The sequence below is a fragment of the Eleutherodactylus coqui genome, chromosome 7, assembly GCF_035609145.1.
Source record: "Eleutherodactylus coqui strain aEleCoq1 chromosome 7, aEleCoq1.hap1, whole genome shotgun sequence".
Lineage (NCBI taxonomy): Eukaryota > Metazoa > Chordata > Amphibia > Anura > Eleutherodactylidae > Eleutherodactylus > Eleutherodactylus coqui.
Window position 1 is genome coordinate 102900148 of NC_089843.1, and position 24807 is coordinate 102924954.

General features: G+C 37.9%; 1 protein-coding gene across 1 annotated transcript in view; it reads right to left on the reverse strand.

Moving 5' to 3' along the window:
- The window catches only part of LOC136573254 (teneurin-3-like), a 447176-nt gene extending 422972 nt beyond the window's left edge, over positions 1 to 24204 (reverse strand). The window contains exon 1 of the mRNA XM_066574553.1: positions 23936 to 24204. The gene's annotated coding sequence lies outside the window, so the exon portion shown is untranslated. The remainder of the gene's footprint in view (positions 1 to 23935) is intronic.
- Positions 24205 to 24807: the final 603 nt, after the last annotated feature.

A 24807-nucleotide genomic window follows, 5' to 3' on the forward strand; every position in this document is an offset into this window, starting at 1 on the left:
TGCCATGGGTTCACCACCACTGATATAGGGGCAGGCTAGACACCTTAAGTTCCTGACGTAGGGCCACCCCTATTAGACCAATTGCCCTGCTTCTAGGCAGGGTCTGCCGCACTGAAGTTGGTTAGGGGTAGTGTTCCAGTTCCAGCATATCTGTTACCATTTTTTGCCATATTTTGTGTTCCCTGCGATTTGATATTAAATTTATATTAGTGGTGAAGGGTGCTGTACCTGCACTCTACATGAACATAACACCATCCTTACTATGAAGCACTGTAGCATTTAACAGTAAATAGGTCATGGGGAGGGTAGAAGAGTCCACCATGTGCCTTCTTCCTACACAAATAAGGAGAGACCTGGGGAGGGAAATGCTGCACAGCGGTGTCATCTCCCCATATTGGGCTCGTTATTAGGGCTTTTACCCATTAGAATTTTTTTTAATGCTGCGATATCGCTTGGTTTTTTCAATGGGACTTTGTAATGTTAAAATTCGTTTTGGTGTGATGCGATTTTAACATTAGGAAGTCGCATTGAAAAAAACACAGGGATCTCGCGGCGTTAAAAAAAAAGTTAGTGGGTAAAAGCCCTTAGAACTATGTTTATTCTGAATTATCACAGCATTTCACAGTAAAACATAGCTATCTGTGGTTCAGGCAGCAAAAAGCTCATCACAGGTTCCCAAATGCTTCAATTATTTGACAATATTAGATGACTTTAAAAACAAAACCAGGGTCCTATGTTTTCCTTTAAATTTGTAATTCTACAAATCAACTAAATTACTGTATATACTCGAGTATAAGCCGAGTTTTTCAGCACATTTTTTTGTGCTGAAAAAGCCCCCCTCAGCTTAAACTTGAGTCAGGGAAAGGTTAAAAAAAGAAAAATCTCCAGCGGAAAGCTGCTTAAATTTCTCTGTTCCCGGCGGCAGTGTGGGAAGCTGCTTGAATTCTCCCGGCTGTCATCCCCCGCTGTCCTCCCTGCTAGGCGCTGTCATCCCCCACCGTCAGGCTGCGATTGGCTGTGAATGATCGAGCGCCAGCTGTGATTGGCGCACGTAAGCTGCTTTAGAGTTCTCCCCGCTGTCATCCCCCTGCTCGGCTTTCAAATCCCCTGCCGTCAGCACTGTGTAAGTAACCACGGTGATTGGATCGAGTGCCAGCCAATCACAGCCGGTGCTTGATCCAATTACAGTGCTCAGTGCTTATGGCGGGGAATGACAGAGTCGAGCAGAGAGGACAGTGGGCTGCATGCCGTCAGCGATGCAAATACACAGAGGTCAAAGCTGAAGCAGCAGAAGACCTATGTATAGTAGCCAGCACTTGTAACTGCAATCATGGCTCCCATTGATTTCATTGACAGCTGTGCCTGCAGTTACAAGCACCGGCCACTACACGGAGGTCAGCACGGAGGCTTCTACAAGCTTTGTGTATTTGCGGCACTGAGAGCATGCGCCCGCTCAGATGATCGGTCGGGGTTCTGGTCGACAGACCCCAGCCGATCAGCTATTGAAAACCTATCCTGATGATAGGTCATCAATAGTATTCCCCTGGTAAACCTCTTTAAATGTGAGATACCTTTATTCCTGCTAAGCTTATTATCAATTTTCTCTTTTTTACAGACACAGATATGTCTGGGAGATTAACATGTGATGAAAGCAGAGGCATAGCTAAAGGCCCAGGGGCCGGGTGCAAACATTTCAGCTTGGACCCCTCCACACACACAACCTGTACCTGTACTTATACCCATACCTAAACCGTGTTGCATGCTCCTGCAAAATGGATTTACATACATGTTCTAGACCCTTGGCATAAGCTTTCCAAATATGACTCATTTTCTGGACTATGTAAAAATCTGATTGTAGCCCCTTAGGGCGGTTTTTACATCTGCATTGGAACCTCCAAAGTGGAATTCCCAGCACAAGTGTGAAACTACCCTTAGGCCTTATTCACACGACCGTATATACACAGCCATTTAATTAAGTCCAAGAATTAGACAAAAATCGCGACCATCTGAAGCATTGGATTTTAATGCATTCATTCAGATGAGTGATTTTTAGCTACATAAAAAATCGTCCCAGGAAAAATAGCACATCGGTCACGGTTTTCGGTTACTGATGTTATACGCTGTGTCCAAAGATTGGTCTTGCCTTATCTTTGACCAAGATACGTAGGAAGCTTCCATACATTTCTATGGGAGTTGAAAAAAAAGGGAAGGGGAGGGAGTTTATCTGCGTCCAATGCTGGGAAAAGAAGATAGCTGGCTCTATTTAAGTCATTAACAGTCATTCCGACGATTTCTGCCGATCGAGGGATTTCTGCGCTACAGCATATTTTTTTGCTGATATGCCGCAAGCCGCCCATGTAAATGGCAGAAAATATGCGGCTAAAAATATGCGGCTGTAACATGGGATTGGCTGCCGGCTGCCCCAGATAATGGCCCTCATATCCCTGAGTGTCAGCCGGAGCCAGCCCTTGGGCCGAGGCAGTGATACAGTGTATTGCAGGGGCCAAAGGGCCCCTGTTCACCAAGGGGCCGGGTCACAATTGTGACCTTTGTGACCCTTAGCCATACGCTGGTGGATGAAAGGACAGAGATTGTGCTGATCTCCCTAGAGTACAGTATCCAAATCTTACAGTGAATTTCAATGGTCGGCATCCTAACAGACCAATCATGCACCATAGCACAGTTGGCAAAATTGCTTGCCAAATTTCACCAAACAGGTTCCGTGTTCAACCTGCCAAAAAGTGGATGTATCAAAACTGCTACAGACGAAGCAACAACAACGACCATCCTGGTGTCCTTCTGCAAGAGCCTACATTGTAGCAACTAGTGTCTGTCAAAAGACAGCAAGGTGAGTTGAACCACCATTGGACAGATACTGGCTATGCACCCATACTAGATCAATTTGCTGCATAATCTCAATGACTGCGTTGTTGAATTTGTGGAATGGGTGTCACGGCGATTGCAATTTCGGAGCCACGTTTCACAGAGATGGTACTGTTCAGTGAAGAACATACAAGCTTTCCTTACTGGTCCGACACAAACCCGCGCAGGACAGGTTCCTCCAAGATGGTTGGTGCGCAGAACGTCATGGTATGGTTTGGTGTGTGCGGTACAAAGATAGTGGGCCCATTCTTCATTGATGGCACATAATGATGTGTTCCCATCACTGTGCAACAAAGTTGGCACATTCCCAGTGTTCTCTCAGCAAGATGGTGCCCACCATATTATGGATGTGATGTCCACAAATTTTGGATTAGCAGTTTTTGCAGAAGTGTAAGTGGCCCCAGCACTTGCTGGATCTCACTCCCTTCGACTTCTACTTGTAGGGTAATCTGAAGTTCAGGGTTTACGCAGTGAAAATCCAGAGTGTGGCGCACATGCAGCAACGGACACTGGACACTTGTGCAAGCCTTTCTGCTGAGGTGTTGCTCTCAGTGCATCGTGAATGGGAGAAGAAGATAGCCTTGATGATTCAAAACAACATCAAGCATATCCTGCAATGGATCGTCGTCGTGTTCTATTACACAGAAAAAATGGTAACTCCTTTGACAGGAATAAAGGTCGTTGACATTTAAGCACAAATTTTGATTTCTTTATCCAATTCTCTATCAGATACATATGCAACATGTACATGTTGGACATCACCCCTCTTAGATTCCCCCTTAGCAACATGCCACACAAAGGATGGCATTCCCTACCACCATTTCCCACTTATTCCAGATTCTCCATACCTTTGGACCACCCCCAGTATTAAAAGCATATTGCAAAATGGACCAAATTGATGATACTAATGGAAATGTGTCCATTTACATATTAAACTAAGATTTAAGGAGAAGATACTGTACAATAACTAGTATTTAGCCAAAATACCCCGAAGAGTTGCTTCCATAAGATATTTGCGGACCGGCTCTGTGTTCTTCCTACGTCTGTTAGCAGTAGGATTAATTCTAGGTTGTTTAGGGAATATAAAAGTTAAGCAAGTAATTTTCATTTGGAATGGGCAAATGTCATGTAGAAATTAAAAAGGTAATTTTCCACTTACAGATTATACCAATACAGACACTTTTGGTTCAGCGGTTAAATATTAAAGCGTTCAGCCATGTTATTATCGTTTATGTGCCATTTCTTTTTAGTTTGTTGCTCCATGGAAATACTTTAATGAACCTGGCAAGAGAATATTCATAATAATATTGAAAATGTAGATAAAATGTAAACTTCAGCCATAAAGAATTTAATCTAATCAGTAACAAGATGAGCCGGGAGTCGGCGGAGTAGAGAGGGCGTCTTTAAATGAAGCATTTGATAGGAAGGAATGCAAATTAGAGAGAATTATGTATGGTAAATAGTTGTCTAACAAGAGGAGGATTTGATAGTTAACCCTTTGAGTAGTGAGAAAAGGGATAAGGGGAGACATATGAATCAGATATTCAGCCACTTGTTGTTAGTCCTTATGACTATAAATTGACAATCAAGTCCTGACCCTGTATTATGAGGTGCCGCATTAGTTTATTAGCATGCAGAATTGGAAATGTCACTGGGTATGTATTAAAATCAATTTTGTTCTACATAATAAATCTGAGAAAATGTTGAAGCCAACACTTTACTCTAGTTAATCCAAAACATCCTAAATTGCCAAACTTTTATATTAAATTATTAATCCCATATATAGAATACTCCAATATGCGAATGATGGCTTAGGAGTTAGTACTGTACTCTAAGTGCTTTTTGGTAATGCAGAAATATACCCTCCCATCTAACGCCCCGCAGATGGGGATTTGAGGGGCACCCTATAGTCAGCTCTATATTAAATTTAAATGGCTATGAAACACTTTACAAGATGCAGTAAAAACATAAGGAAAAATGCATAAGGACAGAAAAAGTAGGCAGCGAAGGAGCAGTCAGAGAAGATATGCTTGCAACTTTATTTGGTCATAAACTAAGTAAAGCAGATTGGCTATACATATTACGAGCCATGTGTTCGTTTCACAGCTAAACACAGGCTGCCGACTTCAGAGGAAAAACAAGTAGTGGTATTTAGTATTAGTGGATATCTATTAAGGAACAGTTCATTTCGAAGACAATTTGTCACAAAGCAAGGGATAGAGTCATGCTCATTATCAGCCACATGCAAATAGAGAACGGATTCATTATGCATTATATCTTATGGCTTAAAGGGAACCAGCAGCTTCATGCTGTCCTAACCACAGGCAGTATGAAGCAGCGACAGGTTACCTCTTTACTATAAATTATGGTTAGGGCTCGTATGGGGGCTGTGCATTATGCATGTATTTTTCATGTGCGTAATATGCAGTCCTAAAAGCCCATTGATTTACATTGGGCCATTCAGACATGCATTTCTTTTTTTACGCGTATTAAAAAACCTTGCAGTATGTGCTATTTTGGTGTGTAATGTGCCTATTGTAGACTATGGGAATTTACAACATTCATATGTTACATGCATATTTAACTGTGTTGTGTATTATGCATGGGAAAAATACACCATAGTTTGCAGCCATACATCCGTGTGAGTGAGCCCTTCATTTTGAAACCTGTTAAGGCCTAATGCACAGGGTTTATTTGCATTGTGGAATACAGAGGGGGCACCCACCCCGGATTCCACAGAAAATATTGCCCACAGACATCCTATGCAAAATCGCTTTTCCATGCCCACGAGCGGAAATCAGTTGCGATTTTCCACTAGCGGATGGAAAATCGCAGCATGTCCTATTCTAGCAAGGATTCCATGCGGATGGCTTCCGTTGAAGTCAATGGAAGCCGTCTGATCAGTGGGTCGTCCGCAGCTGTCACTGTCACAGACTTCACAGACTTCCACAGAGGCAGCAATGCTAATTTGCTTTTTTAATTGTTTATATGTTTAACACAAGAAAGGGTTTTTTGAACGTTTAGTATTTGTTTCTTTTAATATTTAAAAAATTAAACATTTTACATTTTTCTCTTTGGTCTCACAAGTGGTCTTGAACATTCGATTACGTGGATTATACATTGCCTTACTTCTATATTATGGTGTATTATGCCTGTCAGTGGTAGCTTATTAATCCCTATGGCAACTGCTCGACTCCGCACGATTATGCTGTACGGAAGGCGATAGGATGACAGAGGGAGCCTTCCTCTGTCTAACTATTTAGATGCTGTAGTCATTATTGACCATGGCAACAAAGGGGTTAAATGGCCTTTGATCAGTTTAGCCCTTGCAGATGGATGTCAGTTCTACATAGAGTGGGCTTAGCTCCCGATCATGCTCCATATTTTCCTCTTTGACTTGGGATGTTTGATGGAGGTTTTCCTGCATAAGACTTTTATGGCATCTCATGCAGACAGGAGTCAAAATGATTCCCCTATTTTCAGCGGGAAACCAAATGCATGAGCTGTTACGTTAAAACTATAAGCTGAAATGCCATAAAGTCTTACACTTGATAACTCAAAAGTACCCTTAAACAAGGGTCCTATTAGATGGCTCGCTGTGAATCAGATGACGAGAACTGATTGAGGAGATCAGCGTTTGTATAAATGTCCCTCACATGGGCCAGTTCAAGCAATATGCGGGACAAATGATTATTCGTATGATCATTCACCCTCCGTGCATTTTTAGCAATGTCAGCAGTGCATCCCCTGTTTACATGAGTATTTCCTCATTTGTTGGCTGATCACTGCCCTGTTTACAGAGGACAATGATTGAGTGAATGAACATTCAGCCTAAAGTTTCTTCCTGATCATTGGCTTGTCTGAAAGGCCATTAACATAGGCACACATTACCCTTTCTACTGAGACCCCGACCAATCCAGAAAATTAGGGTTCTGTGTCCACCTCTCCTCTTGCACTGCACCGCCACAGTGAGGAAGAGCTTAATGAAGCAGAAGTCAGGCATGTGAGGTTCTGCTCTGTTCATCTCTAATGGGACTGCCAGAGATAGCTCAATCTGTCTGTAAATCTTAGTTTAATAACTAAGCCCCCCCCCCCCCAATTCCTTCTCTGTTAGTGTATCGGCTATGACATAAAAGGGGTCTGACTTAGTTATTAAGATGAGCGGAACAGCCTGCCCACATTAATGACATGATGGGCAAAGGGAAAGTCCATACCATGTGACCCTGTGCAGAACCAGGCCAGAAGTGAAGATTCCAAAATCGCAGGTTCAGGTAAGGATTCTGTGTCCTTGGACAACCTCTTTAAGCTGTCAAACATGGCATATAGATAATCCTTTTGCCTTTAGAAACCCATGAGTCTATGGATCCTTCTGGATATTTATTTTAACTAACTAAATGTATCTTTCTAATATAACTCATAAACATGGAGTGAATACTGTCTTTGCTATATATTCCATAAGAGAGTATGTTTTAGTCTCAGTTAAATCAGTGGCCATATTTAAAGATAGATTACAAATAAATTAAGTGGAAAATCATGAATCAAAAAGTTATTTTGCATACAGATGACAAAATTATTACATAACTGTTTTTTCTAGTTATTGTATAAAACATCCTCTACTTTCGTCAAATCTTTTATTTTATCTAATTTTATTATAGTCATGACCAAATTATATCCCAAATATTAGATTTTTTTAATTTAGCTCTGCTCTTCACATATATGCATCATACTAAAACCGTACATGAGGTCACACATGATTTAAACAAGATGAATGTTAAAATAAATGACTCGAAAAGATATTTATCCACATGAGACTCCAGTCTACGGCAGAACTCAAGTACCATTGTTTTGGCACAAAGGGTTAAGAGAGTCTGATTTGGCAAAGATGATTTTGTATGAATTCATCTATGCTGTTTAATCTCTATTGGGGAAAAAGCTAGAAATATACCTTGCTCTTTACTGATTACAAGATGTGCCAAGACATATAATAAGATCATTTAACAAGGATTAAGTAAGACAGTAACTGAACTGAAGATTTCTAGCTTAGTTTCAGGCAAGTCACCTTTGTGTTCGTTTACTTAGAATAAAATTGAAAGCTTGAGCAGCATGCAGGGAAATACACAACACTGGTTAGTACAACTCCACCATTACCATTTGTCACCGAACTCTACAAGCGCCACACAACAATTATTCACTCTATGTATTCGCTCTCACAGTCAAGGCGGAAAAACAAGACTACTGCCAAACGACCTTCCAAACAGTTCATTTTACATAATTAGGTCATATACAGCTTAACCTCAGCTGTGCCACAGAGAAGGTCTCTTGGGCAAAAATAAAGCAAAAACAAACAGCAGAAAATGGTCACATCTTCATTTTACTATCTATGTAATAACTATGTATCTCATATCTATCTATCTATCTCATATCTATCCATCTATTTCATATCTATCCATCTATCTCATATCTATCTATTTATTTCATCTCTCTCTCATATCTAATAATAATACTAATAATCTTTATTTCTGTAGCGCCAACTTACTCCACAGCGCTTTCAAGCACGGAAGAATACAGACAATACAACAGTTACATGTGATATGCAATCAGTTTGAAACAAATGGGGTAGGGGTGATACAGGAGGTACAAGGATGGGAGTAGAATGGGGGGAATCAGGCATGAGGGAACACAGGTGGTGCGGGAATTACATATGAAAATCGGTTATTAAGAAGTAAATGGGGAAGAGGCAGTAAAGAGGTGCAGGGATAGAGGTTGTATGCAATAAGCAGGGTGGAAGGTGTGGGGAGCCATAGGGAGAGGGCAGGGGGACTAGGTCAGGAGATTTGGTATGTCTGTCTATCTATCTATCTATCTCATATCTATCTATCTATCTATCTATCTATCTATCTATCTATCTACCTCATATCTATCTATCTCATATCTATCTACCTACTTCATATCTATTTATCTATCTATCTATCTATTTCCCTACCTCATATCTATCTACCTACCTCACATCTATCTATCTACTATCCATCCATCCACACAGATAAATATGCCAATAAGCATAAATAATCTTGGTTATATTTCTGAAATCACCTAAAATGCCTTACCAGGGAATACAGACACATAGTTGGGCAAAGGGCCGCACAGAATGCTGCTCCACTAAAAGTAGCCATACTTTAATCAAATAAAAAGCAGCGACATTTACAGTATTTTCCTGGATATAATCTACTTTATGATAGATAGTTTTTTAATAAACACGAAATATAAAAAAAAAATGTTAAATAAAAAAAGCATAGGACGTTTTGCTCCTATTTCCTGGACGTCCCGCACAGAGCACATACATATGGAGATGTATCCCTATAGACATTTACTGCAGTTTGGACTACAGGAAAGAAGAATAATAACAGAAAATTCCATCTATAAAAAAATGATTTCATTTCTTTAAACATATAATTGCCAAGTATCAAATTCTAGTAAACTACATCTTAATTTACATCAAATGATGCCTGTTATTATTAATAATACCATATAACAATACTCGTATAAACAATAACATCAGCAGAAAACTTAGTATCATTATGTATTCTTATAGAAGATAAAGATTTCCAGTGTAAAACTATTAACCACGTCCGTCATTTACGCCAGTTAAAGAGATTTTAAAAAATGATAATGCTTGCATTAAGCTTGATAAGAATCTCTTCTAGTCATCTGATATGCTTAAAATTAGTTGATGGCAGTTCAGAGGAAAAATCACTCTGCCATCCCTTTCAGGCCTGTCATTTGTCACACTGTACATAACAGAGTTAATGTATTTTCTATCATAAAGTAGATATTTATGCAAAGTACAGAAATGATATTACAATCTCAGCTCACAGTTGCACAGGCAGAAAACAAGGATTAGAACACAGATGCATTTACTGATCAACCCTTGCAAACTGCTAATAGCTATGCTCCAGTGCTATAAGTGTCTACACAATGAGACAGTTTTAGAAGCAAGTCCTATGCCAGAGCTGGCAGCAGCCAAGTATTTATTTTCTACTGTCACTATAGACATTTTTTGCATCTACTGGGGTCAGAAAAAACACACATTCTGTTGGAGTACATAATGATGGTTGGTATAATTTTATTATACATCTGTCTATATTATATTTCCGTCTTTACCCATTGCTACACTCTAATCAAGTACATTCTTCACCCAAATGGTGCACAAACGGCCGAATTATACTGTACAGGAAAGTTTATATCCAGTTTTTATCTGCTGGTTATAGAGTAGACTATCATTTTTCTCATTACAGCAGAATGGGGCCCACACTCTGTATATTTTAAACTAAAGAAATCCCATTAGAATAAATGAATCACCTGTTCGGATGTAGCCCTGTGACTTCTACATATGTCTGCCCATAAGATCTAGATGTCAGGAACTAAAGTACAAAGGACAAGTGGTGTTAAGCGGTGACAGGACAGCTGTGCTGGGGAAAAATATGACAGCAGACTCCGACAACTCTTTATCAGCTTATGTCCAGCTATTAATGCATTGGTTAGTAAAGGAACATGAAGGCCATTTGTGCGAATGTTAGAAGCATGATCGTTGTATTTTAGACATTCTGCCAGATAATAAGGCTCCTTTGGATGCATCCGAATTCACTGAACATTGACAAACTGATCAACACCTGCTCCTGTGCCAACTCTGGACAAAATACAAGACCGCAGCTGCTCCTTCATGCCAGCCGAGTTTCAAGATCTTGCCGCTACAACATTTCTTGAGTAGTTTGGCTCTATGTAAAACCACCTGGAGCAACAGAACTTGTATTCACATGCTCAAAGGCAATCGGTGCTCTGTCTCTTTCTCTCTCTACATATATATATATATATATATATATATATATATAGATGATAGATATTTTTATTTATTTCTTTTTTTCTAATGAGGGCCTCCCAGGTATCACATATAATAAATAAATAGGTGGCACTGTGGAGGTATTGTTCCATCTCCCTTATTTGCATATTACCCAGAGGAGCATAAATGGTCTTTTAAGCTCACTCACTCATCATCTAGGTGCTCTCCCTAAGGAAAAAAGATAGTGTTTCTGACCCAGATAAATAGCACTAGTCTTCTCACGCAGGCCTCCTCAACCTTCAGAGCCTGGACTCTGCATTTCCTATACTAATGCCCCTGATCTTAAATACTGTGTGTGTTTGATATCAGAAACAGCATTGTGTGAAAAGCCGAGAGGAAGACACAGACATGCAATGTCACACTAAAGGTAGTGTGGAAAGGGTGCAGCCGCCTTAGTGATAATGGTAATCCTTAAGGCAATATAGTATCAGTATGCATGAACAGACGTGTGGAAAAACTAAGAATCTGGCACAAGTCGAGGAGAAAGGCTGAGAGCTGAGGTGATGAACTGTGATGATAACTTTATTTTCTAAACCAGCAAGCGACATGTTTTGAGGCAGCATGCCTCTTCTTCTGACAGCTGGATAGTGAATCCAGAAAGATGATCAAAGAATCCCCAAATCCGAACGGATCAGTACAAACAGATCAGTGGTACCATTGGTGGCCAGCAGAAGAAAGTATTAAGGCCATCAGTGATGATAACTTTATTGTCTAAACCAGCAAGTTCAGAAAATAAAGTTATCGTCATAGTTCATCACCCCGGCTCTCAGCCTTCCTTCTTGGCTTGTACCAGACTCTTAGATTTTTGTACATGTCTGTTTGTTCTTGATATCACACAGCTTCTAGTTTTTTTTTACCATATTTCTAAATATTAGAGCCTTTTCCATTTAAAACATATATAAGCTGGATATTGAGCTTTGTGTTAGAACTAATGCACTTGACCTTACTATGGATCGGTGTTGTACAGATCTATAATACAGCGCCCATAGACTCTTATGAACCTCCTTGCTCCTCTGTTTTTTTTGGTGACAGTTTTTTTTTTACATAGGGAATCCTCAAGAAAAAATAGTAGCATATTCCAATGGTGTTAATGGATATTTGCTGTAAACAGGCATCCTATGTGGGCACTATAGGAAAAAACTATTTAAAATAATCAATCATTTTGTTGTATACCCAATATATATAGTTATCAATGTCTAACATAGGCCTTGACCAAAAGCATAAGAAATAACTGATTATATTCAATTCTCATAATGTCTAAGAACGAGTCAATGCTTACTAATAGGTGGACGAAATAATGAAAAGCAGATAGGGAGAGAAGAAAGGTGGCTTCTGTTTCAATGAAGCACAGCATGGAGCACACAAGTATATTTGTTTATTGCTACGACTATGTCAGGAGGGTGCTGAAGCGAAGGCTTTGAAGAAATCACTGTTCAATGTATGTAGGACACATCAAAGGAAAGTTTGTGCACATTATGAATCAAGTAATAAATTTAAGTTACTATCAAAATGAAAGCCTTTATAATTGGACAAATTTGTCCAGAGAAAACAAAATAACATTAATGCTCTTTTTAAGGAAAATCTCCTTGATTTCTACCTAAACTTGAATCATCTAAATACAAATATGTAAAGGCCTGATCTGAACTATTCTTCATGTCTGACTAGGAAACCAATAGAAATACCCAAAAACTGACACCACTTAAAAAAATTAAAGTTATCTGTGTTGGGGCGTACCTGTCATTTTAAATGTTGTCTTTCTGCAACTCAAGAGTTTGATATTTGCCATTGTCTGGTGATTCAGAGTTTTTATCTATCCTAATGATTGACAGCTTATATCTGCCCTCCTGTATGCTGTTGGTCTTTTGCTCCAGTGCTTCTGAGAACTCGTCTCCCATGCCTGACATTGGGGCATAGAGCAGCATGGTGGCTCAGTGGTTAACACTGGTGCCTTGCAGCACTCGGGTCTAAGGTTCAAATCCAACATCTGCATGGGGCTTATATATTCTCCATATGTTTAAAACATAGGTGAATTTAAAAATTGAGCCCAAATTGGGACAGAACCCATAATATCAAGTGATGCAAAGTGCTATGGAATATGTATACGTTATGAGTATAAATATTATGTATAGTCTTCAGAAAATTCCAAATGTCAAGTCTAGCCTGAAAAAATTTCTAATTGGCCATGTGACAGCCCATTTTCTATTGCAGGCCTAATAATTGTTCTGCAGATCTTATGGTAATATTATATGATGGTGATATATGTAATATAATATTGCTCAATCTGATGCATATAATATTACCATCATATAATATAGGTAATATTATATGATGGTAATATTATATGCATCAGATTGAGCAATTTATTTTGCTGATATAGTCATTACTACCATTTCTCCTAAAAACATGCGATTTCTTCTAAGTATGCAGCATGGACAAATTGACTTACCATTGAAAGCACTGCAACTTTTTGTTGCACTTGAGCAAGACAGGGGCAAAGCCAGACCATCTATAACCTTGTAGCGCATGCTGACAACTAATCTACATATGCCAAGAAGTGTTCTACATATTCGATGTTGTAATCCATAGTGCTTATATTAATAGAGGGAACAAAAACTTCAAAGGGATGTTATTGCTATTATGTATCCAAAAAAGCTAAAAGTAACAGAGAACGTAATCAATAGGAAAGTATTAAAGTAATATTTTATTGCTGGATTCCTAATTTAGTCATAATGTCTTGAAAGGGCCGTGTAACAAATTAACATTTTTTTCTAACTTAATTTAGGAAATATCTTAATAATTACAATTTCCTTCATATATTTAGAAAATAGTTATGTAAATATTTTTAGACTAGGTTTAAGTTAAGAGCGGAGGGATATTCTACAATATCTGTGTGCGTATAAAATAATCATCTATCTATAATATATATATATATATATATATATATATATATATACTTAATATATATGACACACACACATATATATATATTTATATATATATATGACTCACACATATATATATATATATATATATATATATATATATATATATATACTTAATGAGCACAAGTATGTAAATTAAAAGTAGAATTCCCCCCCAAAAAAAGAACTTGTAGTTTGTTTTTCTGAGCTGGTATGCGCACTTAACTCATCACAGCAAAGATTCTGCCTAGGAAAATTACCCTTTATAGTCATTTTAAATGTTATTGAGCTGCACATGTATTGACTGTTTTGCTTTCACAGACAAAACCAAGAGGTCTTAGAAAACACATCAATGCTTTTCAGCAACAGAAAAACTAGAATGTTGCACAGAAGGCAAAATGAGGACGAGAACAAAATAAGGAATTATTGATGTGTGCCTTCTTTGGCACATGTTAAAAGGACAACCATGTAACCACAATAATAAATCATAGATGTCAAGGGCGATCACTGAAATGGTCAATTATGACATCAATGTTATCCTACAGGCTTTAATTCTATACAATTACTTCATTCTATACTTGGTAAAGCTTAAAATAAAAACGAGTGTAACCAATAAGCAAGAAGATATATGTACATTTAGTATGGGATTTTTTTCATTATTAAGGCAGGACTATTTTTTTTAGTACCATGCTATATTACCATACAATGGTTACCCCCATTTAAAACACATTCGGATGTTGATAGCATTAAACCCATACACTCTACCATTTAACAGCAAAGCATTTGCCTTATTCTTCACACCAGTGTGCTATTAAATCTGTTGTACCATATATTTGGATATATAGGCTGTAGGAACATTACATCTGCTATGTAAAACTATGATTACATTGGAGAGTAAACTAGTAATTGTTTGCATTGACTGCAATGAGATGGTGGATGAAGGAGCAGAGATGATAATACTGTTTCAGTATGGGATCAGGTGTATAATAGTCTGACTTAACCTACTTCTATCTGCAGTACCTCTAATGTGCAGCACAAGAGACTGCCCAGTGAGGGGTGCAGTATCTCTATTGTGAATACCTATACACAGGGAACGGCAGAAAGTATAGCCGGTTGACTCAAACTGTTCAATAAATGCCTGTTCTTTTGAAATCTAGAACAGACTCTTATATCCAGCTGTGCAGAATACACGTTTGAAGTGGAGATAATTAAACACTCCTCTTTTTTAGTGTAGGTTGGGAAATGGAAGCTTCACTGGGTTTTTAAGAGGGAATTCAGATTTATCTAATCCTACTGCTGCATGACCTGGCTTTATTGAAACATTTAAAATGAAGAGAGTAGCATGCAATTTTAGGACTAAGTATCTCTGTCTCATGGGAAAAGTGGAATAAATTGTCTCAACAAAACTGCTCAAACAGCTTAAACTTTTCTTTTTTCATACGCATGTGATGCAGTTGAGCTGAATTTGTCAATTAATTAATTCTTGAGCACTTTGAAAACTCAATAGCTTTACATGCAGTCCTATGAAAAACTACAGATTCCAAATGGCAAGCTCAGCCTTTTTCCCATCCAGCTATCCTACATAGTGTATCAAAATATTTACAGGCCTTATCTTATATAAATGCATCAGCTTCAAAACATTACAGAAATCACTCCTTAAAAAATGAAGACGTTACCAATCTGATATGTGAAATGTCCTCTATCCATTGACCAGTAGGTCATATGGCAGCTTTACATTCAAAGTCTGACTTGAATAAGACTCTACTTTAGAAATGGACATGAAGAGAGTTATTTAGAATGAAAAATCTGCATCCTAAGAATGACGGCCAAATGCCAATTCTTTAACTTTTTCACCCTCCTTGAAATCAGGGCCAGGAAAACTCACAAAAGCCTGGACAGATTTATGAGATTCGCATCCATTCAGGATTTCTCGCCTCCAAGAATAATGTCTTGTTCACACTGTGCTGTGTAGGGTTCCCTTTAAAGGCAGTCAATGTGCCTGTCTTTTTCATTTCCCTCTCTAAGAGGGGCAATGCTACTGCTGCACAGTTCTGCTTCACTAGTTGCTGAATATGCAGTTACACAGCCTTTATTTAATAGGAATACATTTAGGATTGAGCAAGAATCTGTAATACATTATGTATAGCACTCAGAATATGTACCTACATATCAAAAAATGGTATATATATATATATATATATATATATATATATATATATATATATATATATACATATATATATATATACAAACACACACATATATACATACACATATATATACATACACACATATATATATATACATGCAAATATATAAATATATATATAATATATATATATATATATATATATATATATAAACAAGCATGTATCTGTCCATATAGCCATATAGCACACAGTGCACTTTTAATTCATGCTTCAACCTATTTACGACTCCTGTACTCCAAACCAATCTGTTGAAGGTTCCCTTAGCACTTAAAGGCTTAAGTTCCCAAGCCATTTACAGAATTGTGTTAATAGAGTAACACTATACAAACACATAATTGATCGTGCAAAGCAAGCGTTTGATAAGATAAATGATAAGACCAGCAGCGGATTATGTTATATATTCAATAGGAGGACACAAGAAAAGTTAGAAATAGGCATACCATAGGAAAGTCGCAGAGCACCTGCCAGCCTTGTCTCTTCTGCTATTGCTGTGCTTTCGTTCAGGAATAAAGGAAGCAGTGGAGAAGGATGGTTCGGGCACACTACAGAGATACTCAGGGGGTACTGAAACAAGATGCTCAGGAGGGGAAAAAACATAGGTGATGTGCTGCCAAGCATATGAGAAAGGAAAACGCCACTTAACTCTTTCACAGTTGGAAAGGTAGCTTGGGTAAAAAACAGGGCAGGAACACAGGGCAGCAAACTGTGAGCTCTACAACTGCAGGGTTTTTTTTATATATCTTGGTCTTTTCAGTCTTCTACTAACTTAGAATAGACTTGAAAATAAATCTGTTAATCCACTGTACAGCCATCAATGGGATTGAAGAGTACCATTTATATTTTTTATATTTAGATTGGAGTATTCAGAAATTCACACAAAGTTGAAATATAACAGAATTCTATAACCGTGGTGCAATAATTGACATTTTCAAATTCTTTTTATTTTTTATTTTTATTAGGATGCAAAATGCAAAAAAATCGCACATTCTCCAATGAAAAATAATGTATTGGTAGGTCTATGTGTATATCAAGAAATAGCACATTATTTATGACTATATTTATGTCTTTTTTATTAATAAACGCATCAACTCTGATCGGTTGCTCTAAATATCATAAAGGCTGAATTTTGAATTCGGAACTCCGCTTCGGAAAAGGGTGAGGATTCAAATTAGCTAGTGATAGGAAAGAATACAATGACTTTATCGATTGTATAATGACTAATGCGATAGCGCAGGACATTGAAGAGAATACTTAGAATACAGAGATGTTAGAATTGTCACCAGACTGTAAAGATTGAGCCTCAAAATACATAATATATTAACGACGGGTCTTTAATGGTCTTCAAAATTACATTATGACTCCCACATAATGGTCTACAGAATTCCACACCAAGAGTATCACATGCGGGATGTGGGAATAATATACCGTACGTGTCCTCTATGGTGAACACAAGGAAATACAATCTACTAAAAGTTGAACATTTTTTTTTGTGGAAGCCTTGATGATTTCAGTACTTTTTTTAAGATTGTTAAAAATGTTCATCAGAAATGATAAACAATATATACAAAGCGATGGAGAGATGATAGACTGATGGATAGACAGACAGATAGATACGAAGTAAGACATAGACAGGTATTCAAAAGGGATACTAGGCAGTAAGATAACTATTGGTATAGTAACATGTTGGCTTGTCTTAGACTCATCTGTTTGTTTTTTATTAAAGGCTTTAAGGGATTATATCCAACACTTTTCACTTCAGTAGCAGAATGACTACAAGTCCTTAGATGACGATGACCCTACAGATGTATTTTTGTGCTATTAAATTAGTAAAATACACAATGGCTACGTAATATGCACTATAAACACTGATGTTCACATGCTGATGAAGGCTTACAAAGAGAAGCCAATAATAGCCATGTATTAATGAAGAAGATCAAATGGCCATAATTTAATAGCATAAATTGGAGCTTGGGCAGCATAGTGGTAAGAGCTGGTCTTTTTATTTTAATTGAAATGTTGGTACTTTTTCCAATTGTGGTGTTAGATGTCATTCTGCACTTATTAACAAAAGAACAGTCTCTGTCCTATTCATATGCCACAACAGACGCCTCTAAGAAGAAATGAAAGGCTATTGGCTCCTTCCCTTCTACACATTCACACACACCGTATATACAAATGCATACATACATGTGCATGTATCCACTCACACATTACAAAGAAAGTGTGATACTATTGTATGTTCTACACAGACTGTAATACCAGACTCCTTTTATTACAGTGTTGCTTGAGAAGCATTGGCGAAGAGTGATATCTCTCATTTCCGAAAAAAAGACACTAAAAAGCAAACTATATTTCATGTCGGACAGTGACTTATTGAAATAAAAATTGAAAGCGCAAAATGGCATTGGATTGTTCTTATATAAAGGGCAGCCCAAGTGGGAGATGGCATTCAGTTCCAGAACACGATGAGCCTATCTCTATTAGGAAACTCTTGGTAAGCTTTAATGATGGCTGTTTGCATTTGCAGTAAAGTAAAGCAATGTGATTGATGGTAACTAAATGTAGAGTTTATGATTTATCAAATCATTGTTCTGGCTTTTATTCTGTTATATGATAGAAAGCAAGCAAAACTAAATAGCTAAACTTTCTGCTGCAGCCAAAGCGATTCATTGACCTCTAGTATGAATAATAGTTTCAGACATTCGAATTAAAGATATATATTTTTTTCAAAGGCTAGAAAAAAAAGTCTTATGCTGTCATTCAAAATAAAGTAAATGACCCATAAAAACTCTTTGGCATCAACCCCAAGACAGTACTTTTTATACAGATGTAGCAGTGCTGTGTTTGTAGTTTGGCACAACTTACACATTATAATGTGTCTTCAATGGTTTTATATAGGGCATCCGGAGCTCAAAATCATCTTAGCATAACCCAGTGGGTAACAATGGTCAACGAAAACAGGTCAATGAAAATTTCAGCTCTGCCATAGCTATATCAGTTAAACAAACAATACCATCTTCAATGGAGAGTAGATTCAGAGTTGCAAAACAGAATGCTTGGAGGATGTGCTTTACGTTAATTAACGTGCACTATGTGGGTATAGAAATGGCCCATAAGTGTGCCATCCACTTATATACAATGCGAATGCAAATACATTAAGTTGATGAGTAATATCCTCATCTATAGGTCTGGTAGAACAATTTAACATAGAAGGATCAATGGAAAACTCGCCGAATGTTAAACTTTATTTCTAAATGACAGATTTCCTTTTGACAACAGTTTGCCGTCAAGTGGGAAACTATATAAAAAAATACTAATTTTATAAAAAATTTGTGTCTCAGCTCCAACCTAATAAGACGAAATGTAAGATTAGAAGAATGAATGACTTTCTTAACAATGTGAAATTGCTTATGCATACTGGATTTGGAGAATAGCAGCACATTAATGCCTATTGCTAGGGGGTGGGAGGTTTTATATATTCATACAGTTACGAGCTTTCTGACAGTGCTTCACATTTAATATAACAGCCGCCTTACAACAAAACACTTTCATGAAGCAGAGAAATGGGGCATCATATCAAGATAGTCTTATACTGCTTTTAAGGTTACACTGCAAAACAGCCAAGATCAGACTCTTGATTTCATGTACAGCATCTATGCTCGGAGGCAACAGCCAAAGTGTTATCAAAGAAAGGGTCTAGATTCATTATTGTATAGCTATTTACGTGTAAATACTTATCATTTGCTTCTCATATGTACAATCATCTATAATGGCGTCCTATCCAATTAGGAAGTGCAATCGTAAGGGCAACAAACAATGAAACAGAAGATGAAAGCGCCAGCTTGCTAGACTGGCGGGTATCAGTGCCTATAGAAATATCTTCTTCAACTTTCTACACATTGCTTGAAATATCACCATATCTTGGGCGGTTTACAGCGAATCTGAAATGAAGCTAAGTCACAGGGAAATGTATCCTAGCAATACTTATGACTACATTTGGCTTCCCTTTCAAAAAGGTTAAGGCTATAATCATCAATAATATATCTATACACTTTTCAGAGGAAAACAGAAAAAAAAAATGAGACATTGCGGTTCTCAGGATACCTTCTATGTGTGACAAATCAAGGCCTCCTATAAATGCAATTAGAGTCTGGAGTTTCCACACGGAGGCTGAGAAGCCATAACACTTATTCGGAAACAAATGGTGTTTTCAAGATTGAGAAATATTGCTATCAATCACAAAGCGAGTTAATTCTCTATAATAAGGCAGGTTTGGATGCAGCCTGATCCATTGTGGAATGCTTGTATCTAAAATTGATTACAAAGGCACTGGAAATGTATGCAGCCCTCCAAACCACTTATATGCTCTGATGCATTAATCTCAATTGTAAGGAGAGCTTCATAATGCCTGCTATGAAATAAGACGAAATAAATCAGACTTTATAAGGGGTACCAATTAATCAATGTTTTCTCAGTGCCTGGCTAATATGGTTTTATATAGGGGGAGTTTAAAAGCGCCTCGGTGTTCATTGTAATTTGTTCCTATATCACTGGGTGCTGCTTGAAACAAGTGATCTATAGAACTTACATAACTTGTGAGCTCACACAATAACAACTTCCTTCGTTCTTCTGTGAACATTTGGAGGTGTTATATTATAGCACTGCTTTATAAGCAGTAAAAAACACTACTCGTAGTTCACACCCAACATGACGATCATCGTGCACACCCCCAAGTGAAAAAAAAAAACAACTTAAAAAAAATGCATAAATGAGGCTATTAATACATATCGAAATTTGCTTACTGTATATTGAACGTTTTGGATATATATCTATTTTTTGCAGTATCATAGACTAAGGTGTGGCGCAAGAAAAAAACCAGCTTTTTTTACTATCAAGATAAGGCAAGTATTATTTTGTCATAATAGTTAGAAAAAAGTATTATTTTGGTTCTAAGGACAGTCGGTGTGTGTATTATGTGTTTTGTATTATGTGATAACAGAATGAAACTCTCTGGGATCACTCTACAGAAGTATCTGTTCTACAATCAGTGATGTGCATACAGTATATCTGGCTTTTAGAATAAAAAAAAAGCCTGAGTTCCCATCGAATAATGTGTAGCAGAGCTGTACTATTTCCCTCCCTTTCAAATGAATATGTTTTATTATGACTTACAATGTGAGCTTGACTCTTGTTCTCTGTATGATACCTCCTAAGTTATTACTATGAAATATAATTACTGTCGCTCAGTGGGGCTTAACAGAAGTACTAGCCTCAACTGGCTAAATGGATTAGACTTGTTAGGCAAAGTTTCCCTTTCCTGATGATATAAGTGAAACCTAACCAAAAAAAAAACACAATGATAAGACTTTTTCCGGACAGACAGAAAGATAAAAAATAGATAGATAGATATGAGATAGATAGATATGAGATAGATAGATATGAGATAGATAGAGAGATAGATAGATAAATAGATAGATAGATAGATAGATAGATAGATAGATAGATAGATAGATAGATAGATAGATAGATAGATAGATAGATAGATAGATTTAGATGGCTATATAATCTAATGTACCTGATATAATCTAATGTCATCATACACATCTATGAAAAAAGCGTGTTCAAGTATTAATTGCTATTTCATCAATTGTATTGTTTGCTCCTTAGGCTAAGTTTAATGCATGATGCACGGTATAAAGTCCTGCACATTACATGACAGAGCTGTACACAAGATACTGTATAGCTGCGTTCAATACAGCCCTTGATACTAATCCAAATATTAAAGCTACAAAATAAATTTATTATAACAGATCATGGTGAATTGAATGACTAAACTTATAAATATGCTATAAATGAAGAAAAAAAAACATAAATGTAGCATTAAATCTAAAAATCAAGAAAACAATTACTAAGGCCTGGCAGAGGTTAATAATGCGACGCCGTTTGCATAGTACTAAGAATAGGGGTCACCATGTTCAAATAAAGGAGTTTCTATGATTAAACACTTCAACTATTCACTTCCATAGTCAAAAGCTACACCAAAATCTGCAAACAGTACTTTCAAAGTCTAAGCAGCAAAGCACGACTGCTATGCTACAAACTTCTGAACTGCTACTGGTTATTAAGACACATGGAGGGTTTCAGAGGACGCCAGAGATAAAAATAAGAAATACAGGAAGTCGCTGACATAACCATTAAATTCTGCATTAGAAAATGATAATTGGATCATCAATAGACTGTTCTTAATTATCATTAACCCTATATCTGAACTGCTTCTGTTGTGTTCTTGTTGCAATCGACTGCTTTACTGATGCCTGACAACAGGCAGCAGCGTTTTTTGAAAGTTTTCTAGACTTGCAAATTTAGGAGAGAACACACCAAGTACAAGTACAACCATATTCCCATGCCAAGAATAAAGACCACCCACTGAATTCTTTCACTGCTTCCAAATCTCTAACATATGCTCCATGCACAAGTCAGAACAGAAACCCAGCTTTACAAAGATGCTGCTATAGAGATTACAATGGGCACTGGCCACGAATGCTACTCTAGATGTAAGGAAGCCAAAGAAATGTTTTAAGGTCAAGTGCAAGAAGGAAGAAAGCAGACAGCAGATTTAGATATATTATGTGTGAAAGGGCCTAGAGTGACCTTTGAGGGAGATAGGTAAGCTAATGGAAGTTTTTATTTCAAGCTTCACTTTTATGGTGTATGTCTGGGACCTCTTAAGAAGCTCAGACTATAGAGTAGTAGACTTCAGAGCATGGCTTACCCTAGATCAAGTGCTAAGTGGTACAGTATTACATGTAATGATACACAGAGGCGTGCTGATTGTTGTCATGTACATGTGACCTGCCTAATGGTATAGCTGTATACATCCCATTTGTAATAAAGCTGCCAGGTTAAGTCTGGTTGTATTAACACTGCATGTGCTCCCAACTGATTGATTTGTTCCCTTGTTCCGGAACAAAAACAAGTAAGACTTCCCTCTCCTGCACCAATCATCCTACTAGTGCTGTGTTGACAAAATATACTAGTTCTTTCGAAATCAGCGCAGTTTTACTGCAATTAACAGAAATCAAGCAGCGATGTCAGGGCTGCTTTCACAATAAAATCCCCCTTTGTCCTACATAGAAGGAAATGAACTTTCTGGCAAGAAAGCAGCAGCTGTGGTGATATTGACACATCTCTTCCCAGCAGGGTTAAGGTCGGGATGATCACATGCTGACATCCACTCCTTACAGTCTCATATTGACTAGAAAGCCAGTTAACAGATATGTTAACCTCTTCTTGGCTGCTAGTACACAAAGCATGCTTATGTTTGCATAGGTTGTAGATGCATAATATCAAAGCTTTTTATGCTGTTTTTTTTTTTTAGGTTGGCACATGCGAGGGTCCAATGAGTTCACCTGCTTTATGATTTGCACCACATTGGGCTGATTCACAACTTACAGAATCAATGATTAAAACCATTTTAAACTATTCATTCAGATATAGTAAAAAGGTGAAAAAAGCCATTTATTTGCTAAGAATCTGATGAAAATGTGTCTGATTTGAGTTTTCTAGAAGAAAATGTATGCTCGTTCCTCACTTGGGTTAAGCTCCATGTGCTGCACTGAGTTGCTACAGCAGGTTGTTTGGTACCCTTTTCAGAGTTGCTGGAAGCTGCAGCCAACATGGAGAGGCTACAGGTTTCTCCTGTTTTGTAAGAATTCCCAAACATATGGATCCCTCTCCTTTCTTTTTATCAAGCGGTTTGGATCAGTTGACATCATTCCTGTCCTTTGGTTTGGAAAGGTCAGGAAGATCAATGGCACCATCTGTCCCTACAATCCACCCCTGAATGCAGACTCTTGAACTTCCAGAGGGATGTAGGAAGTGTCTGCTAACAGATGTAGAAATGACCCACCTATACTGTATCCATACACTGCAGCCACAATGTTATCTAAGAATGATTACACTCCACATGTGATACAATGTTGCAGATGTAAACAATGTGCACTTGCAAAAGTAAATACGCCACTTACCTTCTCATATCCTAACAGTTCTCTCTTAGGGGATCCAAACATCATGCAAGTTTTTTTTTATGCTGAATGCAAATCAGTATAAACAAGGGGATGAATTGAAGGGGTGCAACTTGTGCTCAGTTCCAGCAGCCACCTATCCTGTAGCAGTTAAGCCAGTAGCTAGTCCACACTTGTTTTTTGGTCCTGTATGGGAGTTGTTTCTTCAAGCCTGGGGACAAACACACCTCCCTTGTACAGACCTATCTCCCCTAGGTCATAGAAGGAGCTGAGAGATGGATGTAGCAGTACAGCTGAGAGTAGTTGTCCAGGCTGGGAGCAGCTCCAGCAGCCACTGCCAGGCATACACGTGAAGCAGCTGCTGCTTCTGCTTCTACCCAGCAGCCTACCATGCTCCTCCCCAGCACAGAGCAAGGGGGGAGCCCAGCATCCTCTAAACACTGCAACCACCAGCCTGCATATTTATAATCTTCTTCGGCTGCACAGCAGGAATGCTACTTTTATACGTCCTTATCAAAGAGGGAGGAAATATGTGTGCATATATATGTCTTAAGAAAAGCCAGTCTGATTTTATTTGTGCTGCTGCTTGCAGGATTTCCCCATGGTTTGACTATCCCTTTCTCACTCCCCCTGTCTGCGTCTGCTAATGCAAAGTACCAATGCTCCCATGCTGTGTCCAATCAGTGCATCTACTACTAGTGCAATGATTTAGGGGTCATCCATGAATAACACTTCATGCTGATGAATGGCTCTTTGCAGCCTCCTGCCCTGATGAGGGTGTCTGCTTGCTGCTGATTGCAAACACTAATGAACTTACAGCTTCATTAGCTGGGCTTTCTTGCCAGCAATATTGTGGTCTGAGCTGTGTGTAACTC